The 23,364-nt window shown below is 34.9% G+C and overlaps 1 protein-coding gene and 1 long non-coding RNA gene across 2 annotated transcripts in view; one reads left to right on the top strand and one right to left on the bottom strand.

The window, feature by feature from the left end:
* Positions 1-23,364, top strand: part of ZNF804B (zinc finger protein 804B) — a 503,980-nt gene that overhangs the window by 49,349 nt on the left and 431,267 nt on the right. The gene's annotated exons all lie outside the window — the stretch shown is intronic.
* Positions 1,561-22,949, bottom strand: LOC105888049. Its single transcript, XR_001161712.1, has 5 exons — positions 22,939-22,949; positions 22,153-22,157; positions 20,042-20,091; positions 12,737-12,745; positions 1,561-1,571 (listed from the first exon to the last, which is right to left on the bottom strand). It is a non-coding gene; the product is annotated as an uncharacterized LOC105888049 (long non-coding RNA).

Below are 23,364 nucleotides of genomic sequence, written 5' to 3' on the forward strand. Positions count from 1 at the left end.
ATCGAAAACCAGGAAATAACAAGTGTTGACAAGGATGTGGAAGAAACTGAATCTTTGTGCACTATTGGTGGGATTATAAAGTGATATAACTGCCATGGAAAACAATGTGAAAAAGATACAAATAGAATGACCATGTGCTCCTGCAATCCCACTTGGAGCACTTTTATGCCAAAGTATCCAAAACAGGATCTCCAAGAGATATTTTCCTACCTATGTTAACAGCACTACTTAACAAAAGCTAAGAGGTAGAAGCAATGGAAATGCCCACTGATGGATGAATGGATAAACAAAATGTATATACAATAACCTATTACTCAACCTAAGAGGAGGGAAATCTTGTCATCTTCTTCAGTATGAAAGAACAAAACGTGAGGACATTATGCTAAGTGAAAAAAAAAAACAGTCACAAATGAGAAATTACTGTTTGATTCCACTTATGTGACTTTTCTAAAGTAGTCCAATTCATAGAAACAGAAAGGGGAATGATGGTTGCTAGGGGCAATAGGAAGGAGGAAATGAAAAGTTGGTTTTTAAGGGGCAAAAATTTCAATTTTGTGAGGTAAAGTTCTGGATATCTTTTTCACAATAATGTGACTATTTCACAATATTGAATTGTATTCTTAAAAATGGTTAAGATGGTGAGTTTATGTAATGTGAACTAAATTTTTCCCATGAATATTATGTAGATTTAAAAAAATATTTAATTCTCCATGTGCAAAGTTTGTGAAATATTTTTAAAGTATTATTTTATCATTTTATTATATTCTCATATCAAGACCAAAGCCTGCCAATGTAGTTGCCTTTATGTGGGTTCAGTATCTTCAAGTTTTTGATATAAACTCTTTTTTCTCCCTACCTATTTACATATTATTATTCTGTTGAAATAATAATTATTCTGTTGAAATTCAGCATAACAAAATGTATCTTGGACAAAAGCGAGGCATACAATAAAGCTTACTGTGTTAAGTATCAGAAACCCAGTACAATTTTTCAAGTCATACTCTTTCTTTTTTACACTTTAATTTGGAAATAGTCTCAAGATCCAGGCAAATTTTCTTATATAGAACCCTTTATCTATTAAAGATACTAAGTGAGTTATATGATTGTTTTAAATATGTCTATTCCAAGACCCTTAGCCATAGTCCTACATATATGATTACTTGAATTTGTGTATGCTAAAGAGAAATTGTGAATTTGGAGGTTCAGTACAAGGAATACTTGACATGCATAGCTAATGTGCCATTAGGGTAAATAACATTCAGGAAGAAACAAAAGGAAGACAATTCTGTGAATGTAAAGTTTCTGATTTTAGAGAAAGGTATGTAAAATGATACTTACACTGCTTATTTCGTGGCTTTAATATTTTACATGCCCTTCTCTTCATATCAGCTAATTATGATGTCACTAAGTGTGTTGTCTGGAAAACATTTTGTCAAATAAGTTGGACTTTCCATACTTCTAATAAAGAGTGTACATACTTTTATAAATGTTTTCTAAGATCAGACAACTTTAAAAAGGTGTACATATGGCTATTAACCATCCAGATTGAATATTGCATGGAAGAATGTAGACTCTTTGGAATAGTGCATTTTAATTCTTATAAAACTCTGTTATAGGCAAAATTTATTTTTATTCTGAAGTTTGATGTGCAACCTTTCTAGTTCTAAAATTGTGTAAAACAGTCATTGGCTCTTCTCTTACACAGACACACACACACACATTGATAATGATAGCACTTACTTTATCCACCCAAGAGGTTATGGTGAGGTTCAATGGAGGTGACTTAGTTCATTGAAAAAGTCCACGGATTCCATATAAAGACCAATTTGAGTTTAAATTTAGCCTCTACATTTTATTACAATTAGATCCCTAGGCTATGAATAACATCTTTTAACCAATTTTCTAATATTTAAAGTGGGAATAGATGTCAATACACACTTAAAATGATTATAGAGAGTAAGATAGGATAATGAATATTAAGTGCTGTTATAATGCCTGACATTTAGTAAAAGTTAGTACTTTCTCCTTTATTCTACAGAGAGAGTTGTAGTTTTTACTTTTGTTCCCCCTTTTCTTTCATATTTCAAAAAAGAAAAAAAGTCAGTTTCTTAAATGAAGACAGGTGAGAAAGGTGTGAACATACAGTAACCTGTTTTTCATCCTGAGCTTTTTGTGGGATGGTTTCTGATTATCCAGTTGGGAATTAAACTTATACAACATATTTCTTGGTTTAAAATAATGTGTGTGTGTATATATAGTATATATATATATACTAATAATATATATAATAAGGGATTATAATAAAATAATATAGTAAAATTTTTAAATGCAATATATGTATGTGTATATATATGTGTGTGTATATATGTGTATATATGTATGTATATGTGTGTATATATGTGTATATGCATGCACATCCATATGTATATTGATTTTTTTATTGTTGGGGAATCATTGAGGGTACAAAAAAACAGGTTACACTGCTTGCATTTGTTAGGTAAAGTCCCTCTTATAATTGTGTCCCTCCCCCAAGGGGTGTGTCATACACTGTGACCCCACACCCCTCTCCCTCCTTCCTTCTCTCTCCTTCCCACATATATATGTATCTATATATATGTCTATATAGACACACACACATATACACCTATATACATATACATATATATTGCATTTAAAATGTTACTATATTATTCTATTATAATTCCTTATGTATGCTATCCATACCATTCTCTAAAAACTCAGCATAATAATACAATACTTGGACAACAACTAGGAATAGGAAAAAGCTTATTATTTTAAATACCAGAAACCTTGAGTTTTTCAAGTCAAGGTTTTTCCTTGTTAGACTGTAAGTTCAAAATAATGTCAGTGTATGTTATTGTAAAGATATATACACATATGTTACTGTATGTTAAGTATGTAAAATATATCAGGTGTGTGTCTTAGCTATTTCTCCAAAAAGCCTTTGTTTCTTTTAATCGAGAATGATATTTAGAAGCTACTGTCTGGGTCCTAGGTATAGTAGATGCTACTGAGATGAAAGTTCTCCCAGATCCCTCTCGGATAGTTTATACACACCCACACATGTATGTATGTTGATTAATTTTTATTGTTGGGGAATCATTGAGGATATAAATATCCATGTTACACTGCTTGCATTTGTTAGGTAAAGTCCCTCTTATAATTGTGTCCTGCCCCCAAGGGGTGTGTCACACATCATGACCCCACACCCCTCTCTCTCTTTCCCTCTCTCTTCTACCCTGTTCCCCTATCCCTATCCCCACCATGTACTAGCATCAATTATCCTCATATCAGAATTGAGTACATTGGATTATTATTTCTCCATTCTTGTGATGCTTTACTAGGAAGAATGTGTTCTACCTCCATCCACATTAATACCAAAGATATCAAGTCACCATCTTTTATAGTGGCTGAATAGTATTCTATGGTATACATATATCATAGCCTATGCAGCCATTGCTTGATTGGTGGGCATTTAGATTATTTTCACCATTTGGCAATTGTAAATTGAGCTGTGATAAACAGTCTAGTGCAAATGTCCTTATGATAAAATGATTTTTTTTTCCCTACTGGGTAGATGCCCAGTAATGAGATTGCAGCATCAAAGGGGAGGTCTAGTTTGAGTTCTTTGAGGATTCTCCATACTTCCTTCTAAAAAGGTTGTATTAGTTTGCCATCCCAGAAGTGTAAAATTGTTCCCCTCTCTCCACGTCCATGCCAGCATATGCAGCTTTGAGTCTTTGTGATGTGGGCCATTCTCAGTGGGGTTAGGTGATATCTTAGAGTGGTTTTGATTTGCGTTTTTCTGATAATTAGAGATGATGAGCATTTTTTCATATGCTTGTTAGCCATTCTTCTGTCTTCTTTAGAGAAGGTTCTATTCATCTCACTTGCCTGTAGATATAAGGGATTGTTGGCTCATTTTTTTGTTGCTTAATTTGAGTTCTCTGTAGATTCTAGTTATCAAGTTTTTGTCCAATTGATAATATGCAAATATCTTTTCCCATTCTGATGGTTGTCTCTTTGCTTAGGTTGTTGTCTCCTTAGCTGTACAGAAGCTATTCAGTTTAATTAAGTCCCATTTGTTCATTTTTATTGTTGTTGCAATTACTACTGTAGTCTTCATAAAGTGTTTCTCCAGGCTAATACCTTCAAGTGTTTTCCACACATTTTCTTTGAGGATTTTTATTTTTTATGCCTAAGATTTAGATCTTTTATCCATCTTGAATCAATTTTAGTGAGTGGAGAAAGGTGCAAGTCCAGTTTTAGTCTTTTATATGTGGTTATTCAGTTTTCCCAGCACCATTATCGAATAGAGATTCTTTACAACAGTGTGCTGGAAGTTTTACCTCATACAATCAGGCAAGAGAAAGTAACAAAGGGCATCCAAATGGGGGCAAAGGAAGTTAAACTCTCCCTCTTTGCCAATGATATGATCTTATACTTAACCTCAAAGACTCAACCCAAAGACTCCAGGAAGTGATAAAAAAATGCATTAATGTCTCAGTATATAAAATCAGTGTCCACAAATCAGTAGCTTTTGTATGTGTCAGTAACAAGATATGCCAAGATAAGAAGCTAATCAAAGACAAAACTCCCTTCACAATAGCTTCAAAGAAAATGAAATACCTAGGAATATACCTAATAAAAGAGGTGAAGGAACTCTGTAAAGAAAATTAGAAAACGTTAAGAAAAGAAATAGCAGAAGATATTAACAAATGGAAGAACATACCATGCTCATGGCAGGGAAGAATCAGCGTTGTTCAATTGTCTATACTTCCCACAACAATGTATAGATTCAGTGTGATCCCCATTAAATTACCAACATCATACCAGTCTTTAGGCTGTACTTCAAGGCTATAGTGATCTAAACAGAATGGTATTGCCACAAAAATAGATACATAGACAGCTGAAACTGAATAGAAAACCATGAGATGACACTGATATATTACAGGCCCCTGATCTTTCATAAAGCAAATAAGAAAGTATATTGATTTTTCTCTATCTGTGTATATTGAAAATGATCATTTCTTGCTGGTACCTCCAATTCTAGTCCATCAACAGAGGGCACATTCTGCATTTCTCTTTTTCCATATTTTTGATTTCTTTAGCAATACCACTAAAAAACCTGGAAGCCATCATCCTTCACATTTGTTTATTCTAACAGTCCCTTGTACATAATCAGTCTCACAGTGTGGCTGTCCCCTCCCCCTTGTGGGTACCTCTTTCCACCTGGCCACATTCTGGCCTTTCTCACCAGGTAGCCTCTCTGCCGATAACTCCTGCACCTACACTGGCCAGTTCCACCCACTGGATGACACCTTCTCACCCTGCTTACCTTCCCAGTCACCATGCTTGCTCAGCTGTCCTTTTTTGTACACGTGCACTCCCTCGTGTACACGTGCACACCCCTGCCCCCCTTCAGGCTCTGTTTCTCCCTCTTCACCTGCACATAATCTCTTCGGCCTGCTTGTACTCTGTCACCTTCCCTCAGACATCCTTACAGCCTTCTTTATCTTTCTCAAGCTCTGACATCCCATGCTAGTCACTCCTTCATAAAATACAAACATACTTTTCATCCCTCCCAGTTTCTGTCACCCCCTACCTTGTGAATGCCTTTGTCATCCTGCTCAGACTCTGGCAATTTTTCCCATTTTGCTTGGATGCACTCCTCTCTTCCTTTAACTTAACCTTGCCACACCAAGTCTTCCTCTTGCTTCAGTGCCCTCACCCCCTCCTGAGACTCTGGCTCCCATGCCCAGCTGTTCCTGCACACAGATGCTCTCCTCAAATCACTGGGTTCCCAGCCCCTTTGATGTGCCTTCTCCTTCTGTAGGGACCTCATTCACCTTGCTTGAACTCCACCGTACAGGTGATTGGTGCTCACCTACCTAATGAATGAATTGTCCATGATGGGAAAGGAGGGAAAGGGAAAGGGTAAAGAGAAGATTAGAGTGACTTGGGTGTTGTTTTAAATATTTTTTATTTTTAATTATTAAGAAATTAAACATTTTATTTTAGAATAGTTTTAGGTTTTTGGAAATGTTATAACAGTATTACAGAGAGTTCTAGTATAACCTTACCTGGTTTACCTATCATTAAGCTCTGACATCAGTACAATGTATTTGTCACAACGAATGAACCGACACTGGTACATTTTTACCCAGTGAAGTCATCCTTGATTGCCTATGGCTCATTGGGTAGGGTGCTGGCCCCATATACTGAGGGTGGTGGGTTTGAACCCAGCCCTGGACAAACTGCAACAAAAATAGCCTGGTGTTGTGGCTATTTTAGTACCGGCTATTTGGGAGGCTGAGGAAAGAGAATCGCCTAAGCCCAGGAGTTGGAGGTTGCTGTGAGCTGTGATGCCACAATACTCTACCAAGGGCAATAAAGGAGACTCTGTCTCTAACACATTATTCTTAGTAAAGTCTCACAAGAATGGAGAAGCATGAATCCTATGTACTCAGTTTTGATATGAGGACAATTAATGACAATTAATGACACAGTGGGGTTAGGGGAAAGGGAATAGCAGAGAGAGGGAAGGAGGGAGGGGAGTGGGGTCTTGCTATGAGCCACACCTTTTGGGGGCAAAACATGATTGTAAGAAGGACTTTACCAAACAAATGCAATCAGCGAAACCTGGTTTCTTGTACCCTCAATGAATCCCCAACAATAAATTAAAAAAAAAAAAAAAGTTTCCCACCTGGCATGTAGAGAGTGATCAGCAAATGTTACTTCTCTTTCCTTTCATGGCGATGATGAGTTGATAATGTAGAAAATTCATGCCTTGGAAAGTTCCAACAGGAGGTCTGATGGTTTATTTTGAGAGGCTTTTTCAGTAGAAGAAAGAAACCTAGACTTGGACTCAGAAGCCTTGGTAGACTCTCTACCCTGCCCCTCAGTTGCTCATTAGTATTATAGGGCTGCCTGGCGTCTCAGAGCTTCCATCTCATCATCTGTAAGATGGAGGTACGGATTGTACCTGCACACCTATAGTGAAGTAATGCTGGTAAAATCACTCAGTGAACTGTCGGGTTTATCAAAATGTTAGGTAAAGGTGCTGATCATAGTTCTTGTTGTTGAACTATGACTACCACTATGTCTTCTTTTAGATAAAAATGAGAAATGATAGGGTGACTTTACTAGAACATTTTAGGCTCTTCACGTGCTTTTAAGGTCAATACTTTGAAAAAAATACAGATTACTTAAATAAACAGCAGCAGGAGTCAGTAGAGTGTTTGACTGTTTTCTCCACTGTCCTCTGTGATATCCTATGAAAGTGCATTCCTACTGTCCATGCCTCCTTGATTTGCTGTTGGTGCCCGTGAAGAGTTGGGTACTAGAGACATTTTAGGGCAGATGCCTCATGATTGATCCCACTAATGGCTATTTATTCCCTTAGAAAATATACACTCATCTTGAATTTTTTTTCCTGTTTTACTGATTAGTCCTAAGGACACAAAAGTGCTTTGGATTTATAGCTTTCTCATAAGTTTCAAAACCTATAAAAAAGGGGAAAAATCTATTTAAATATTCTCCCTGAATAATTATAGAAAGAACATGAGTTTCTTGGTAGTTAATCATTATACAAATATATAAATAAAAGTGTTTCTGGGCTGGGCATGGTGGCTAATGCCTGTAATCCTAGCATTCTGGGAGGCTGGGACGGGTGGATCACCTGAACTCAGGAGTTTGAGACCAGCTTGAGCAAGAGTGATACCCTGTCTCTAAAAACTAGCCAGGTGTTGTGGTGGGTTCCTGTAGTCCCAGGTACTTGGGAAGCTGAAGCAAGAGGATCACTTGTGCCCAGGAGTTTGAGGTTGTTGTGAACTATGAAACCATGGCACTCTACTGAGGGTGACAAAGTGAAATTCTGTCTCAAAAAAAAAAAAAAGTTTCATTATTTTCCAATAAAGTTAGAAAAATTGTCCTGAAGACTAAAAGAAATTATAATCCTACTGCTTAATTGGCAGGCTGCCATTTATAGAAGATTCCTCAAAGTGATTGACCCATATGTTTTGGCAAGATTAGGAAACTGGTCAAAGTTTTGCTCAGCAAGTATAATCTGTTTTGTGTAGCTTTTTAAAGGTAAACTTTTGAACATATATATACATATTCTGTAGATATTTTAAATCAATTTGCTGAATGTGCTAAAGCATTCATTGCATCTTCAATGACACTAAAACATTGTTGCTAAAAAAGCAAGATGATAAAGTGTATATATATACACATCACATATATGACATATATGCATATATATGATATATGTAGGATATATATGTATATAAAATAGAGATAGGTAGGTATAAATGGAAGAAGTTTTTTAGTTACAAAATAAGTTAAGAACTCTAAGGAAGACATAGATTCATAAGTGATGAGATCTTTTGCAGGATAGAGACAGCCCATACTTCATTATATAATACATTCCTAAAATATGTTTGAACAATCAAATGTCTGAAAAAATAGAATTTATATATATTTTTTTAATGGAGTGGGTGTGATGTTTCATTTTTGGAAAGCTAACAATTAGTACTATATTGTTAAATACCACCTCTGCCTGCACTGCCTCTGCCTCCCAGAGTTTGTGTGTTCTCGTGGGTGGATGTGAACCTTCATAGGCATCAAGAGAGGCAACTGCAGCATAGGATCCTGCCAGTTCTGGGAAACAAGAGGTCAAATCATGAGACTCCCTCTCTCACAGGATGTTCTTTCTGTCTGATTCTTTCCAAGGGGACTTTATCTGAATGTTGGGCAGTTTGCAGCCATTAAATAACCTGAACTAAATGACTATAATGTTATAAGCATGGTGAAGGAAAAAAATGGAGTTGGTGGCATGGGATGGGTATCCCACATGGATGGGACCACTTAGCCACCAAGGTGAGGTGACTATCTTGCTGCCTTCCACAGCAGCAATATGAGTTGCCTTTTTGTGTTCTCATAGCTTTGGATTGAGTGAGGACTGAGGAGCAAGGAGGAGCAAGAAGAGAAAAAGGAGATAGAGTTGGATAAGGGGAGTTGGCCATGGATGGTGATAATGTATGAATTGATAGTTTGAGCTCTGCTATGGTCCCAGGAATCTGCATAGCACCCCTCAGTATGGAAGAGAGAAAGGAGGATACAAAAGATTGTGGGTACACTGTGGTGAGGATGGTCAGAAAGCATTTTGCCTTTTAGCTTGGCTGGTGCGCCTACTAAAAATAATCTACAAATGTCATAGCCACATCAGGAAGCTGATCTTCCTTCCTTTGATCAGACTCCCATGGGTATCTTCAAATCATTCTCAATCAATTCTGATGTAAAATTCTGAGTTTGGCCTATGAAAGGTGGTTTAGAGTATGATTGACAAGACCCCAATGTATCTATTGTATAAATGTCAAGAATCACCCTCATTATGGAAATGGTGAGAGTACAGTAATGAACATCAGTATCTCTAAGTATTATAATATCCTTTGGCCACATGCAGGGTTACCATAAACTTGCAGAAATTATAGCATTACAGCCTTATAACCATCTTGTCATGAGCACTTCTGCAGGAGAAATACCAAAGTTAAACATTACTTCAGGAAAATGTTGATTTCTTTTCTTTCAAAACTTTATTTTTAACCAATAATACTATTTTTATTAAAAAATCAAGGAAAAACTACAGTTCCTAAGGTAAGTATCTTTTCTGGCCAACTAGGGAAAGTGAGTTGTTATTCTTAATTCATGTAACATAATTAATTTTATTATATATGTGGCACTTAGATTACAATTTTGCTACTGATTTTTGTCTTCCAAAATTTATACCATTTGTTCCTTAAGTTTTTTTACTATAAGAAAAAAATACTAGAGCATTGATGGCTTTTGGAAACATTCTGTGATTGTAATGCAATAATTTGCTTAAGGTAAAAGTCCAAAATGTTCTTTATAGTATGGTACTAGTACAGACCGTCACCGATTCACTGATTCATATCCAAATTAAGCTGCTGCACTATTTAGAAAGATTATGGGAATATAGGACCAACTTAATGACATTAAATTTATTCATTTTCTTTTTACCATTGTGATGCTCTAGTCAGAGTTCTTAAGGCAATGTAACTCTGCAGAAATGGTCTTTTATTAGTACTAGTTCAATTAGTACTAGTAGTTGAAACTTTTGAAATAGCCTAGATTTTATGAAGACTTTTTAAAAGTGAAAGAACAAAAGTGAATTTAATCTTTATGGGAACCAAAGGAAAGGACTCTAAGCCTTGATTAGCCTCATGATGGTTTATACACATCTAATTCAGATTCCTTGTTTATCTAGTCATTTTCTCTGCTTAAAGTTTGTTAACATGATTGCCACCCTATTTATAGTTAGTGCTAAATGCAAGCCACAGGCCAGCTGCTGCTGAATGAGAAGACCTTTTATTCTAAAATGTTTAATTATCTCTTTTAACCTGGGAAAGTATGGGCAGAAAGATAGTAAGCTATAGCATAAGAACAATTGAACCAAGTTCTATTAAGTTTGATGCTTTTCCTCAATGGTGAAATTGATTCTCCTGGTCAATACCATAGAGAGAAAAAAGAGGTAATCCTGCAGAGAAGTGGGGTAGAAAAGGATGCAATTCAGCAGGACTTGACAGTAGGATTACTATCTCGTAGTGGCATACGTTCTAAGAATAGTTCTGTTCCTGGCCACTTGTAAATGCAAAAAAAAAAGAAAAAAAATCACAATTTGAATGATTTTCCATTTTGCTTTAGTCACAACATTGGTTCTGTTCATTTTCTTGAGTAATCAAGAGTCATCTAATAAAGCATTTAATTGGTAGAAAGATTCATGTGAATGATAAGATATATTGTTAGAATTAGCTATGTGACTCTAGTTATAAAAATTTCTATGAACATGTAAATACATTCAGTAAGGCCATGGTGCATATATACACTAGAGTGCAAAATAGTCATAACACAAAGTGCTCAAAAGCCATCTCCATGATAGTTGTTTGCACAGTTACAGCCCAGCCTGGACAGTTATCTTTCCTGGGGATGCAAGAACGTGAAGTCTGCCCACACTTGGGATTCAGGTTTATATTGAGGCAAGAGGTGTTTAGAAAATTATCCCCTGACTGATGCCACAATTCAAGATGGGATAAGGGATTTTCAAAGAGTTAAAGGTCACCAGGAGAGTGTCCAGCAGCGAACAATCAGACTCAGGATTGAGACATAAATGATGAATGGGAAGGGAGCAGGCAGAAGATTTTCTGGGGAATGGCAGTGGTTCCAGTGCCATGATTTGGGTATCCCTGGGTATCACCCTTCTTCGTTCCCAGTCACTATGAGCATGTGACAAATGGAAAAGCACTCAGGATACAAGGATAGCTTCTGCTCTCGGGCCTGGGGACATACGTTCTGACTATAAGAGCAGAGGGAGTATTTGCTTACCAGCTTGAGAGAAAGGTGAGAAGGAAAGGTCTGTAAACAAAATAACCACTGATGGAAGCGTAAGATCCCCAGGGGTGACTGAAGTCAAGGGGCATCTACCCCAGAAAGAATGAGCAGCAGCCTGGGTGCCCTGAAGGGAAAGGAGGTGAGGCAGTGGCAGCAGAGACCGTTGCCCTGACTGACTCTGTGGTTTGGTTTAATCTTCTCCACAAACCCCACTTTGTGAGAGCATTGGAAAGGACAAAAGTAGAAAGACTGAGAAATTCCACAGATGTAGGAACTTAACGTTATATAAAATCTTCAAATTAATGTTGTTGAAACATTACTTCTTGACCTGTTTCTGGACCTTCTGACAATTTCTTTGCAATAATAAATTTGAGGGTGAAGATGGTGAATAAATCTCATTTTTATTATCATTGGCTTCCTAGCTCTGTCCCTGGTGTTTAGATTTCATCTGATGCATCCTAGGACCTCCAAAACTATCCCAGAACTAAAGTTAAGTTTGTCTCAGCCTTTCAAAGATTGGAGTAGGCAGACAAAGTAGCATGAGCTAGAGATTTACAATCAGCTAGAGATTTACAATCACCTGTAATCAAATAGGTCTATTAAGAAAGGTTTGAACAAAGGGCTACCGGATTATAGTAGTTCCTAGCGGAGAAGGCAAGATTCATCACATATAGTAGCCATATCACTGAGGGAAATTCACATCGTCCTGACTTTGACAAGGGGGTTAGAAACTTCCAAGCATAAAAAGCAATGACAGGTTAGAGGTTTTATGGTATCTTTGGGCCTCATCTGGTTCTGGGCTCAAAGGCAGCACCATTTCAAAGATTATATGGAAGGCTGAAATGTGAAATGTGGTATGAGCAGAGTGGGACCCCATAAGAGATACCATAATGTGTAAGTGGACATATTGATCTCATTTTGCAGACGACATTTCTCAGAATGTCAGCTACTGTATAGGCAAAGGTAGAGGTCCTTGCAGTGGTGGCAGTGATAATTACACAGCTTGTGCACTATGGAATCTCTTTCAGTCATTTCTAAAAATCAACTAAGGAAGTGAATATTGCAAGAGAAAAAAAATATTTTAATTTATATAGTCCAAAGACCACAGGTCACTAGTCTCTGAGCATCTAGTGTATGGAAAAAGCAAAAGTACCCACCAAACCCTCTGGGATTCCAGGACACTCTCAGATTGTAGCTGAGATGGTGCCTGGTCTGTTGCTCCACCTCTGACTTCTCCACATGCATGAAACCTGAGTTTTCTGGTCTCAACAGTGTAATGAGGTCAAAAAAGATGCTCCATTAGAACACAGAAGACCTGGCCTCTAGCATCAACTTGTCTCTGGACTAATGTAAAGGTCAAGTGAGTTCCTTCTTGGTCATCAGTTTCCTCAGCTTTTAAAAAAGATACTGAGTGTAGAAGATTTCTTACATTTTTTCCAGCACTGTGAATCTTTGAATTTATGAATATTTTGAGAAACCCTTGCTTGGTTACATTCTCTACCTATATGACAATGCCTGTTACTCTTCCTGTGACTCATCCAATAGCCACCAAATTCTGTGTGACTCAGTTTCCTCTTTGAATCAATGTTGACATGGCAAATTTCTGTTTCATTTAAGGGAGACCAATACATGATAAGGAACTCTTTTTTTTTCTTTATTTGTATATTTCCTTTTTGAGAAACCAGTTTTGACTTGTAAAGCCAACAAATCTTTTGTGGAGAGCAAGTCATTTTTCTTTGTAAGAAAACAGGCAGATTTCTCATAACAGATGATTCAAGATTCCTGAAAGGTTTAAGTAATAAAATAATTATGCAGAAAACAAAAACCACTTAGACATGAATGATATGGTATTACTAGAAAAACATTGTATTCTCAGCCTTCATGGTTACATCCAGTGATTTTAGTACTTGTGTTTTATTTTTTATTTTCTGTGACTGATTTTATGTATTTGACTGGAGGAAATATTTTGTAATGTTTCAAAGCCTTTTTATTGTGTGTGGTGTATTCTAAATACTGATAAATTTCAAAATTTAGTTTTGAAAATTGCTTCTAAATGAGTCCCTTAGATAACCTCACTGGAACCCCTTTTTCTCATCTATAAATTGAAGAGGTTGAAATAGCTAATCTGTAAAGGTGCTTTCCAGCTGGAAAATGTTATGATTTGATGTCGCTTCTCATTTATCACACACAGTGAGAACAACTATTTTTGTGGCCAGGCACAACAGAAAACTTAATGATAATGCCTTCCACCGGGGTCTAATTAGGGCTTTGAGATACAAACTTGATTTATCCTAAGGTCTTTCTCATGGATGTTAGTTGGATGGTGGCTTTAGGAACATTACTAGGTTTGAGTGAATTCCAAAGCATCTTTATTTTATAGCTCCAGTAAATACTTGCTTTCTAATAGAGTCATACTGATTTATAGTTCATAGTGTAGAAGGACTTTGGCAATGAGAATTTTTTTTTTTTCAAGGAAATGTGACGAATATATTTTTCATGGGTTACACAATTTTATAGCCAGAAGGGATCCTAGGAAATTTATGCAGATTTTTCAGTAAAGGAACACTGCTAAAAATAAGATCATATAAGGCCCTGATTCATTAATAGGACATCTGTATGAAGATTTTTCTAGCAGAAAGAAATATTTTTGGATTAAATAATAAAAGCTAACCTGTTTCTAAGATCAAACAACCGTTACTACCACTATTTCTGCCAGCTGTGGAGAAGTAAGCCGCAAAACACAGAACTATTTTGAAATTGGTATTGATTAATATTTTTCAATTTATACTCCACGGACATTAGGGCTTCAAAAACTTATGGCTCATAATTGGGACTTGTATTTAAGTAAATTTGAGAAACACTGGTTTCAACAAAGTTAGGTCTTATTTTGACTATGCAATTTTTAAAAGCCTTAATATTGTAGGGTTTGACATTTAATGCTTGTCTTCAAATGAGGGACACAGTGCAGAGTTTTTAAAATAAATTTATTAACTAGGGAACTTGTAAGAATTTTGATTCACACTAAAATATAACTTAATAATGATAAAAAGCATTATAAAATTTCAAATTCTGATCTATGCTATCTCAGAAAACACTTAGCTTAAAAATGTTTATAGTTTGAGTTACTTGTGTCTCTAAATCTGTGTCTTTGTGTATGTGTGTGCGTGTGTGTATTTATTTAGTTATGTATTTCAATTAAATAGCAATTTGGACAAATATTTAGAGAAACTTTTGTGATAAGGCTGTTTGCCTTTCTGGTTTTCCGACTGTCTCCCAGGGTTATGATTTCAGTTTTTGACTTTCATCTGGGCTCTCTGTCCACTTTTTAACTTTGTACTTTATATCTAGAATTCACTCTCTCACCTTACTCTCCTATTATATAAAACTGAATGTGACTCCAGCCTATGTTCTTCATCCGTTCCCCTCTCCCCTTTTCTCTTTCTCAAAACCTCCAAGTCATTGCTCGCTCTGCAGCCCTAGCTCAGGAAGCAGTGCTGCAGCACGCCCGAGGTTCTGTCCCGAGTCTGGAGTCTGGGGCCATTCTGAACTCCTTCCTGTCCCTACTGATGACTAACAGATAATTACTGAGACTTGTTGATTTTTCCTCCTTCTCATCTCTTGAATCTACAAATGGTGTTGGGAAAACTGAATATCCACATGGAGAAGGGTGAAATTGGAGCCTTCATATACGAAAAGCATCCTCTTTCTATCTCTGCTGCCAGGAAGTTTGGGTTAAGTTACTGCACTATTGTAGTAATCTAATTATCCCTCACATATACTCTTCCAAAAAAATACTGTTTTTCTTATTGTCATGTTAATAAACATTTAAAACACAATGTGATCATTTCTCTCCTTCACTTAATTATCTTTTTATAGCTACTTGCTTAGAGGACAGAACCAAAATGCTTAATACTGGTTACAATGCCCTAAATGATCTTAGCATTCTAATGTTTTCTGATGCCAAACCATCTTTCGATTATTTAAATCAACTTTGTTAAAGTATAATTTCAGTTGCAATAAATTGCACCTGTTTTATAGGTACGTTTTGCTAAGTTTTAACAAATGGATACAGGATATAGGACATTTCTGTCTCTCCAGAATATTCCTGTGCACTCATCCTAGTCAACCCTAAACCTCACCCCAGGCCTTTTTGGTTTCCATGATTCAGTGATTTTTTTCAGTTTAAGTGGAAGATTCCCTGAGGATGCAATATTGTTTCCTCTCTCGGGGATTCTCTTTTCTAATTCCAACCCCAAGCACATACCCAACTGCCCACCCACTCTCATTCATTCATTTTTAGTTTAAACACCATTTCTTAAGTCATTTAGAAGGCTGGCTATATATGAAGCACTTCATAAATTATTAGTTATTATTATAATGAGTTGTAACTTAGCTTGAAGAATAGGATGGATAATAGTTCTGGGCAATTTTTTAAAAGTCACATGCTTTCTCTTCATCTGTTGAGATAGTATGATTTACAAAGTGCGATAGTTTTGAGAGAGGGTATGTTGTTCATTCTAACATTTTTCTTAAAACAGAAGAACTCTTGTTTGTTTATTATTCGTCATTCATTCATTATCATTTACTCATGGAAAAGTTGTGAAAATAGTACATTTTTGATCTATTCTTAAGATGCCATCAAAAGTAGGATTTAGGAACAAAATGGATCATTTTGTAGGTAATACGTTCTGTAGTTGTAGGTTACCCTAACTCTGTGTTCCTATTACTGTCCCTCAAACAAGGCTGTCTTTCCTCAGCTACTGAACTGTAAGTAGATAAAGAGAAGAGAGAGCAGAGGAAATAATTGTTTTATTAGGGCTTATCTATTATTCTTTATCACATATTTCTCATTGAGATGCTTAAAATCTATGCTATTTCATCCCCTGATTTATGATTTTATAATCTCTTATCTTTCCACTCATCTTTTTACCACAGTGCTGCCATGGCAGGATTTGTTTAATGAGTGTGCTCAAATGAGGCCAAGAGGGAAAAAATACAGATACTCCTGGATAACTTCTTATACACCAAATTGTTCTTGATTATTGAATAGAGGTAGGCTGGGGCCTGTGTTGCCAAAGGGTAGTAAGGAACTGAAATTACATAATTAAAGTGTTTCTGCTGGTCAAATTAACCAGAGGATAAAGTGATCTATAATGTGGATGAAACGTTATTCAGGCTCATTCCGATGTGATTTTTATGTTCAATTTAGAAATGTAGGAAAACATATAAATACCCACCTACAACACTATACACACAAGTACAAATCATTTTCAAACCGTCTGCTTTTCATTCTTTCTCTTTATTTCATTTGCAGCCCATGTTTTTCAACATACTGGGACCCTATATGCGTGCATTTTTATAACTTTCCTTTTAAACTCAATATGTTAACCCTCCCTTACATCTTTTTTAAAACTTTTACTTTGACATAATTTTAGGCATAGAGAAGTTGTGAAAATAGTACATTTTCAATATATCCTGTACCCATATTCTTCCAATGATAACAATTTACATAACCAGAGTACAGAATACAGTTACCAAATCCAGGAAATTAGTATTTGTGAAATATTATTGACTAGAATATAGAACTTATTTGTATTTTACCAGTTTTTACATATACTCGTTTTTGTGTATATTTTTATGTGAAATGTATTATCTTCAATATAAGTTTAATTTGCATTTCTCTTATGACAAATGAGTTAAATATCTTTTTATATGTTTAAACACAATTCTTTCATCTTTTTATGTAAATTATCTGTTCATGTCTTTTACCGGTTTTCATATCTGGTTTCTGTATTTTTTCCTCAAATTTTAACTGCTGTTTAAATGTTAGGAACATCAGCTCTTGATCTGTGATATTGCAGTAAATAATTTCTTTTAGCTTATCAGTTATCTTTTGACTTTTCCCATGATTAAAAAAAAAAAAGCTAAGTACATTAACAGAATTGTCAAACCATTTCCACAATTAGAATATTTGTATTACTTTTTTCCTGCAAATAAACAAACAAAATCTATAGCCATTAGAAGTCACTCTCTTTTTCCTCCCCAAATCAGTCATCTTTGGGCAAAGAGCAATATGCTTGCTGTCACTAAAGATTTTCCTATTCTGGAAATTTCTCTTTATATATTAATTAAGATAATTAGTTTAATGAAACATGATGCTTTAAACAGCTGTATTTTATTCTATGGTAATAATGTTTCATTATTTAAGTAATCAGTGATTATTAAATATTTAGGTTGTTTTCAAATTTTCCCATCATAAAGTCTACACTAGTTTAACATCCTAATGAATTATAACTACTTCTCTCTTAAAAGTTTAAAAATAAATTTTAAGAAACCAAATTTTTTGATAAAATGGCTAGATACATTTTGAAAGGCTTTGTCAAATTTTACTGAAAAAAAATTAGCATGTGTTTCCTATTTAAACTCCTTGCCAAAGTGGATGATAGTTCTAGTGTTTGGACCTTTGCCTAAAACTGTGATTAGAGATTTAAAAAAAAAATACTGTCTTATTTGAGAGGTACCTCTAAATCTTTAACTGGGATTCTAAACTATTTTTGATATTCATAATTTACCTGTGATGGACTGTCCATTCATCCATGCTTTGTGCCCATTCATAATTGAAATGGTTGTTTTTTATTTATTTTAAGAACTCTTTAAATGTAAAATATATTAATAAATTTCTGTCATGTATGTTGCCAATTTTTTTCCCACATTTGTTTTTTATTTTTGGTTTTTCTCCTTATGTTGTAAGGATCTGAAAACAGATATATAACTATTTTTATTGATCTTTTGTACTTTAATCTTAAGAAGTATAAATATTCTGTGTATATCTAAAGAAAATATCTTTTTTTTCTAAGTTCTTTCACTTTAGCCATTAATATATGTAGAACTTAGGACTTGTATAAATATTTGGGAGAACTCTGTGTTTCTCCACTTAACCAATCTGACATAGGCATCCTGTAAAGGGAACAACAATGATGCATTTTGGCAGGAGCATGTACTATTTCTTTTCAAAAAAAAATCAGTGAAAATTGCCCATTTCATATGTCCTACCAATTCATAAATACAAAAATTTATCATATTAATTTGTTTCTGCTTAAAATCACTGAAATCAATACATCACTAATTATTTAGTAATTTAGGATCTCACATATTAACCATTAATTATTTTTAACCTTAGAACATTTAGCTAAGTTTTTTTAAGGTTCAGGCAACCAGCACACTTTCCCATCCAAACTGATTTCAATTACAATTTGAAGTTGATTTGAATATGTATTTGTAAGATGATCTTAGCTTGTCCTTAAGTACTAAAAAAAAAGTAAAAGAATTTGAACTTGTACAACATAGTCTCCTTCAAAAACTGAGAAAAAAGCTAAAGCTATTTTTTTTATTTGTTTTTCCTTTCTGCTCCAGGTCTATAATTAGATTACAAATATTCTTGTTTCCATCAAAAAAAAAAATCAAAAGAAGCATTATTAATTAAAATAGAGTTGATCATCTGGCAGTTTTCTGAGTCAGCATTAAATTGTTAGGCGGAGCACACATCTATAATCCTAATATTTTGGGAGAACAAGATAGGTAGATCCCTTGAGGCCAGGAGTTCCAGACCAATCTGAGCAAAAGAGCAAGACCCCCCATCTCGACAAAACATAAAAAATAAATAAGTGTGTGGATGTGGTGGAGTGCTCTCATAGGCTCAACTACTCATGAGGCTGAGGCAGGAGGTAGAGTTTGAGACTGTGAACTATGATCATGCCACTGTACTTTAACCCAGACAACAGAGTCAGAACCTGTTTCAAAAAAAAAAAAATTGTTTGGCCAAAGATGTGTTTGGTCACATCTTAAGTGTTACTGACTCTACTCATTGCTATTTGAAATTTCCCTCAGGCAGAGAGACCCAAGCTACCTTTCTGCTTACACTTTCATCACATGAGTAAAGCAAAGCAGAATAGTAATGACACAGAAATCAACTGTCTCCTCCCCTAGTGTCCTTACGAATAGACTCACTAGCCAGATTGAAGAAGTAGAGCTGCTCTATGTCTGGTCTATCCATTTGCTGAAGTATGAACTTTAAGGAATTTAAGCTTGACCATCAGTTTGCATTATTGGTGTTGTGAGGCCAAGTCAATTTCAGTGATCTACTTAGTGCTAAACTTTGATTGTTTTAATTGAATACTTTCATTTTTTAACCTTTTGCAAATTTATATTTGCATAATACAGACTTACAAATTTAAAATTTCTATCCTTTTTTAATGTTTCCTTTTTGCTTTTTTTGCCATTTTAGCTTCCTCTTAAAAAAAATAAAACTATTGGTAACTAATCAGTTTCAAAGATTATAGTGAAAAAAAGTTTGCCTTTTTAACTAGAGTTACTTACCTTTTCTAACTTTAGAATATTGAAGGATACACTCTTGCCTCTACTATTTATTATCTGTGGGATTTTGATGGAATTACTTAAGCTTTCTGATCCTGTTTTTCTAGTCGATAAAATAGATTGAAAGCTGCTTATCTTTTAGGGCAGTAGTGAGAATTAACTGAGGTACTTCAGCTAAATTATAAAAACAATCAAGTGATTACGTGTACTTGCCATGTTACTGAGGAATTACTGTTACTCCATCTGAGATAGTGAATGGGGTTTCAAAGTATTCTGATGCTTGGAGGACTCAGGGACTCAGCCTTTGAGAAATCTTAGGACCTCCAGCTTGGTGGCACAGGTCTGTAATCCTAGCACTCTGGGACGCTGAGGAGAGTGAATCCCTTGTGCTCAGGAGTTCAAGACCAGCCTGAACAAGCGTGAGACCTGATCTCTACTAAAAATAGTCAGGCATCTTGGTGGGCAGCTATCCTTTCAGCTACTAGGGAAGCTGAGGCAAGAGGATTGCTTAAGCACAAGAGTTTTGAGGTTGCTCTGAGCAATGAGAGCACCAGGGCTCTCTAGCCTGGGGTAAAAGAGTAAGACTCTGTTTCAAATAAGAAGGGAAGTGGAAAGGAAGGGAGGTGGATAGAAAGGAAAGAAAGATGAAAAGAAAGATGGACAGGAAGGAAAGAAAAAAATTAGGACCAAAAAAGGAACTGGAAATTTAGAGTTTCAGAGTTTGAAAAAGTCTGGTTCTAGAAAAGCATTTATAATTTCAATTTAATTATTTATGCTAACAATATGTGGGAAAAAATCAATTGTTGTTATATTTGAATATTTGTTTCATTATTAACTTAATGGAAAGCCTTAATTCTATTGACTTAGTGTGAAAAAGCCAGAGTTTATAACTTTGTAATGTGAATGTTTTTAGTGGCAATAAAATAACATGCTACCAGAAAAGCAGGATACAGTGGCACACTGCTTTAATTTTAAGAAATTAGCATGAACTTATGACCATGAAAATGGTCACTTTTCTAACTGTAACTGAAAGCACCTTCATCTTCGCATCACTGGTACTCACATACGCCCCCAGGTGTCAACATTTTGATTTTTAATCCCAGTCACAAAAAGAGGAAACAGGATTTAGAGAAGACCTTATCCTATTCTTAGGGCAGAGATAATTCAGAATGGGTGTGGATGTTCTATTATTGCCAAAAAGCAAGAAGTTTTTTGAAGAATATCAAACCTATTCCCAAGTGGACAAAGAACCCTGTTGAAGAAGGCAATCACTGGCCAAGAGATGAAAATGTAAGCTTGAAATTCAAGTAATTAAAATAGTTTAAGTCTTTAAGAAGGTCATGAGTTCAGAATGAATGTAAGGAACAGGTTAAAATGAAGTGTTAATACGGTAGTCATTATGTAAAAAAAGGGTAATTGATGCTTTTTAAATTCATTTTATTAAATAGGATAGAATGCATGCATATATGTGTTTTATATGTACATACACATATGTCTTTGTTTCAAAGTTTAAGAATGCTGTGCATATAGTTATTAAACATAAGCATGATGAAAGCATATGCTTCAAATAAGAAGCAAATATAAGTATTTTGAGCTCATGAATTTTGGATGCAGGTTGCATATGTGCATGCATGTGTATGCATGTGTTTTTCTGTAGCCAGTCTGTAAGAAAGAGTGAAGAAGATTAAATCTGAGTGAGTCCGTCTCTATAAGAGCAGGAATTCTGCCAGAAATAGGACCAGACATTCTAACAGATGCCTGCTCACCAAACAAGCTAGCAGGTATTAACCAGGTAGAAAGATAGTCCCTCTGTTGATCACTTTTAGTGGTCATACACATTAACTAATTAGTATTATCTTTGGGGATAATAGTTTAGCCAAATGTCCCAAAAGAAATTTACTGGGGTAAACTTGAACCTTCATTTTCTAGTAGACAAAACTGTTAAATGACCAATCTAATAATTTAAATTTACAAATAAATCCAACAGAAGTTTGAATCATAATTAAAAAACTAGGTAACGATATAAGGATGAGTTAGATTGTATTGACCATTTTAAAGGTAAAGAACACATCTTTTCTGAAAATTGTATGAAAGAATTGGACTTAAAAGTTATATGGTGCAGCAAGTCAAATCATTCTGGACTATGCAAACCCTAGGTAGTCAGGCCAGACCAGCAATGGCAGTTGGTTTTTGAATTGGCATAATTATTGTCATTCTAGGAAGTTGTCATAGCTCACTATAACCTCAAAATTCTGGGCTTAAGCAATTCTGCCTCAGATTTTTTGGGAGCTGGGACTACAGGTGTGCACCACTACATCTGGCTAATTTTTTTTTATTTCTTGTAGAGACAGGGTCTTGTTCTTGCTCAGGATGGTCTAGAACTACTAGTCTCAAGCAATTCATTTTTAATGGAAATGTTTAAATAAAATATTTAAAAGAGTTGATCTGTCAGATTCCTAAGTTTTAGTTTGTTTTTATGTAAGCAGTGAGTAAACATCAAGGAATATTTGCTGTTTTAATGTTTAAAGGAATGTTGGGTGTTTAATGGAATTTCATGCCTATTATGTTGACCATTAAACAAAGTAAAGGAAATAGTGTGTTTCTCTTTGTATACAAAAGCTGAAGTGCTAAGGATGAGGATGATACAGATACCAGACAAAATGATAAAAATGATGGCGATCTCCTAAGAGCTTTGAGCTGTAGTTTAATTTGGCATATACAAAACTCTCTGATTTGTATATCTTTTTTTTTTTATTTAAGGATATTGATAGGAGAACACCATATACTTTTTCTAGCAATTACTGAAGGGGTCACCCTGTTCAAATTTTCATTCTATGTATGAGTTAAGATTTATAAGCCTTTGATATCTTTTGATTTACTCACATAAAACATTTAGAAAAATTAAATCAAAATGTTTTTCATAAAGCATCAAATGAATTATTTATCCTTATGTGATTCATGAGGAATCCTATAAAGGAGAAATACTATGATGCCTACAACTTTCTTTCAAATGGTAGAGTAAACCAAACAAAAAATAAACCAACTCAAACACTACTCTACCTCATGCATAATATATGTATTTTGAAAGAAAAAAAGTATATTTGGACAAATGCTGCCATTGTTGAACCTAGGTACAAAGTATATGGATGCTTATTGTACTATCATTTCAACTTTTCTGTGTGTCCAAAATTTTTAATAATGAAACTTGGGGATGAAAAGATGACCCTATGTGAAAAATAGGATTAGAAATAAAAGCAACTATAGATTTTGAATTTCACTTGTATTGTTAACATTTCTGAGAATTTACTGTGTGTTCTGGGCCCGATTTAGACACGTGGGACTTCCTTGTCAAAGTATTTTTAAATTTTTTTTATACTTATTTGGAAAACTTGCAAGTAATTTTGTAGAAATTAAAGCTATTTGCTGATTTTTAAAGCTTGAAATAAGGGCTTTATTAACTGTAAGTAGGCTTTATTGTACTTAATGTCTTTTAATCTACCTTGTTTTTAGTATTTCCTAATTTATTTATTTATTTTATATAAAATAGTGTTTTTTTTAAAT

Source organism: Otolemur garnettii, unplaced genomic scaffold (assembly GCF_000181295.1).
Source record: "Otolemur garnettii isolate 467f Iridium unplaced genomic scaffold, OtoGar3 scaffold00005, whole genome shotgun sequence".
Classification (NCBI taxonomy): domain Eukaryota; kingdom Metazoa; phylum Chordata; class Mammalia; order Primates; family Galagidae; genus Otolemur; species Otolemur garnettii.